Here is a 3,972-nt window from a genome sequence, read left to right as displayed (position 1 = left end):
TTGGCTGAAAGTTCATTAGTTATTACAAGGAAACTATTGGCAGCAGCTCACTGTCTCACCTACCGTACTTTACCATTTAGATACACAGATTTTTAAAACCATACACCAAAATATCAATAGCTGGTGCGTGTAAACTATTTCTTTCCCCAAATATTCCCCTCAGAAGTCATTATTAGACCAGTTTCATGAAATATTGACATATGTCACATATGGTTAAAAAGTATCATCCGGTAACCAAAATTTTGTCAGAATTGCAATCTAAATAGATGCCGTGAACATCACATTTGTCTAGACTAAGTGATCAACACTAAATCGTTTTGACAAAGTATCTTTTGTTTTGGGGTTTGCATTTGGATATTTAAAGTGTTGTTATACAGTGTATATACAGTGTATATACATCCATCTTCTATTTCGAAATGCGCATCTGGTGCAGAAAAATTGGTACCGTTATTATTAATTCAGATCTTTTGTTAAATTCAGTTTCTCATCTGTTGTTTCACTAGCTTCTTTCATTGTACATCTTTTGTTACATCAGTTTGTCATCTTTTGTTTCATCAGTTTGTATTCTGTTGTTTCATTTGTTTTACATTTGTTGTTTCAAACGCTTCATTCCTGTTGTTTTATCAGTTTTTATTAGTTGTGTTATCCGTTTCCCATTCAGATTGTTGTTTCGTTTATTTTCATCTGTTGTTTCATCAGTTTTTCAAAAGTTGTTTCATCAGTTTCTCAAAAGTTGTTTCATCAGATTCTCATCTTTCGTAAGTTAAATCTGTTGTTTCATGGGCCATTTTATTCATTTTTCATCAGTTGTTTAATCAGTTTCTCATCTACTGATTCATTTTATCCGGTTCTCATTTTTTGTTTCACCAGATTCTCATCAGTTGTTTAATCAGTTTTGCATCTTATGTAATATATCTTTCATCTGTTGTTTAATTAATTTCTAATCTGTTGTATCATTAGTTTGTCATCTGTTGGTTCAGCAGCTTCTCATCTGGTGTTTCATCAGTTCGTCTTCTACAGGTTCATATGTTTCGTATCTTTTGTTTCGTCTGTTTCACATATATATTGTTAAATCTGTTTCTTATCTGTATTTTCATTAGTTTTTAAACTGTTGTTGCATCAGTTTGTCATCTGTTGTTGCATTTGTGTGTCACCATTCTGTTGTTTGATACTTTTTCCTCTGTTGTTTAGGCAGTTTGTCATCGGTTGTTTCATCGGCTTCTCATTTGTGGTTTCATTAATTTTACATCTGTTGTTAACTTCTTAAATCAGTTTGTCATTTGTTGTTTCATCCGTTTGCTATTTGCTGTTTATTTTTTCTCTCCTTTGTTGTTTTGTCTTCTTCTCTCCAGTTCTTCACAAGTTTTACATCTGTTGCTAATCTGTTGTTTCATTCGTTTGCTGGTTTTTTTTCCTTTGTTGTTTCGTTTGCTTCTCTTCATTTGTTTCACAAGTTTTACATCAGTTTGTCATCTGTTGTTTCATCCGTTTGCTATATGCTCTTTTATTTTTCTCCTTTGTTGTTTCGTCTGCTTCCCAGTTGTTTCATAAGTTTTACATCTGTTGGTAATCTGTTGCTTCATCCGTTTTCTATTTGCTGTTTATTTTTTCTCCTTTGTTGTTTCGTCTGCTTCTCTCAAGTTGTTTCATAAGTTTTACATCTGTTGGTGATCTGTTTGTCATCTACAGGTTCATTAGTTTTGCATCTGTATAGTTTTCTCACCTTTTTTGTCATAAATTCTCATTTGTTTTTTCACCAGTTTCTCATCTGTCGTTTCACCCCTTTCTCGTCTGTTGTTTTATCAATTTCTGTTGTTGTTTTATCAATTTCTGTTGTTGTTTTTGTCATCTACAGGTTCATTTGTTTTGCATCTGTATAGTTTTCTCACCTTTTTTTGTCATAAATTCTCATTTGTTTTTTCACCAGTTTCTCATCTGTCGTTTCATCACTTTCTCGTCTGTTGTTTTATCAATTTCTGATGTTGTTTTGACAATTTTTCAACCCTAGTTTCATCAGTGTTATATCTGTTGTTTAATCAGATTCTCATCTGTTGTTTCTCTGTATATTTTCAAAATAACTATTAATATAATATGTGGTTCTACCGTGTATTACCTTCACTGGTGATCTCATGGGTGAAATTGTCACTTGTAAAGTACTAATGTCATCAACTCTAAAACAGATCCATGAATCCATTGGATCATCAGTGAACGTGACACACGACTGGTAGCACATATTATATTTATAATTACTCTTAATATCAGCACAACAATGTAAAATATCTTTACTAGCCTGGATTCGAACTCATGGTATTGGGATATCGGGACAACACCGCCTACATTATGGCCAACGCTCTAGACCACTCGATCATCTAGGCTGAACTAAAAATTCTGCATTCGGTAGCCTAGTGTTACCCTTCCTCGTCACAAGAGTTGAAACATTTATAGATATATTATTTTCATGAAGAAAATTAATGAAAATCGATTTGCTTATTTTGTTACCATTAACTTATCAAATTTATAACAGAAATCAGAGCAATTCTTTGATATACTGCAAATATCATAGCTAGAAAATTATGCAGAATTTGGCTTCCTTATTATATGAGAGTTTAAAATACGAAAACTCAAAGATCATCTAGGACTATTATACTATAGTATAATTGTTCCATAGATTATCTAGTTGATAGATATAGAAAGATGTGATACGAGTGTCAATGAGACAACTCTCCATCCAAATAACAATTTATAAAAATAAACCATTATAGGTCAAGGTATGCCTCAACATGGAGCCTTGACTCACAACAAAAAGCAAGCTATAAAGGACCCTAAAAATACTATCAGGGTATTGAAATAGCCATCATGACTGTGCATGATATGTTAAAAGTAAACTACGTTGACTCATAGATGTCATTTTCAGCTATTTATCATTGGCTTACTGTTTAGCCATATGACAGTTAGTTTGCACCAATTACTTAAGTACCTCAAATAATCTAAAGAGCTACAGCTTAATTGGTCATTAATATCCATACATATGGATTCATATTTGAATTTGTGAACCACTTAAGATTAAGAATACAATTTTGAAATGCACATATGGCTCATATTTAAAATGTCTTACAGTAGGATAACAGAAGATCAGAATAGCCCTTATAAAACAAAGGTGAACTCTATGATATTGTGTTGATTTCTGACAAATAAATGAGAATTTCTTACAGATATTTATCTACTGCCCAATCAAACATACACACGTACCTTTTGATTCCATTGAAACATTGAAATGGTGTTCCTTTATTGACTTTGTAAATAATACGTAATTGACATCAAATGCAAATCAAGATTATGCAATACAATCCAATTCTCCCTACAACAGCATGAATCTGCTTTAGTTCATCTCAAGTCAGAAAATCAATCAATAGTTGATTTTACTTTTATCAATTTGCAGTCTAATAAATCACAACTTGTCGGTTTAATTTTCAGCTATAAACACTGCATAGTTGAAACAGGTAGGTTGACCTCTATATGTAATTTTCAACTTGACACAAGGTATAAACACTGCATAGTTGAAACAGGTAGGTTGACCTCTATATGGAAGTTTACCCCCTTCTACATAGTAGCAGAGACTTTTATAGTTTATACCTGTCCGCCGGTCAATGCACCACAGTTTAGCACAATTTCTTTACTTTGTATTGAACCTATACTGGGATATATAGTAACAAGTAATAAGAGGAAGATTCCTCTAGATTTTTAGGTCATCATGTTAAAGGTCAAGGTGGTAGTTAAATAAGCACCAATTTCTCCAGGTAATGGTTTCTAGATGCTAAATTAATTAAATGTTGACACAGAGATATGTCTTGCTAATCAGCATACATCTCAGAAAAAAGACGATATGCTTGACAGCAACATTGCTCATCAATTCAGTCCTTGGACCAAGATCTTGGTCAGGGCTTGAAAATGGTCAACCAACTGAAGTATTCA

The sequence above is a fragment of the Mytilus trossulus genome, chromosome 2, assembly GCF_036588685.1.
Source record: "Mytilus trossulus isolate FHL-02 chromosome 2, PNRI_Mtr1.1.1.hap1, whole genome shotgun sequence".
Classification (NCBI taxonomy): domain Eukaryota; kingdom Metazoa; phylum Mollusca; class Bivalvia; order Mytilida; family Mytilidae; genus Mytilus; species Mytilus trossulus.
Note: the sequence above shows the minus strand (reverse complement) of the source record.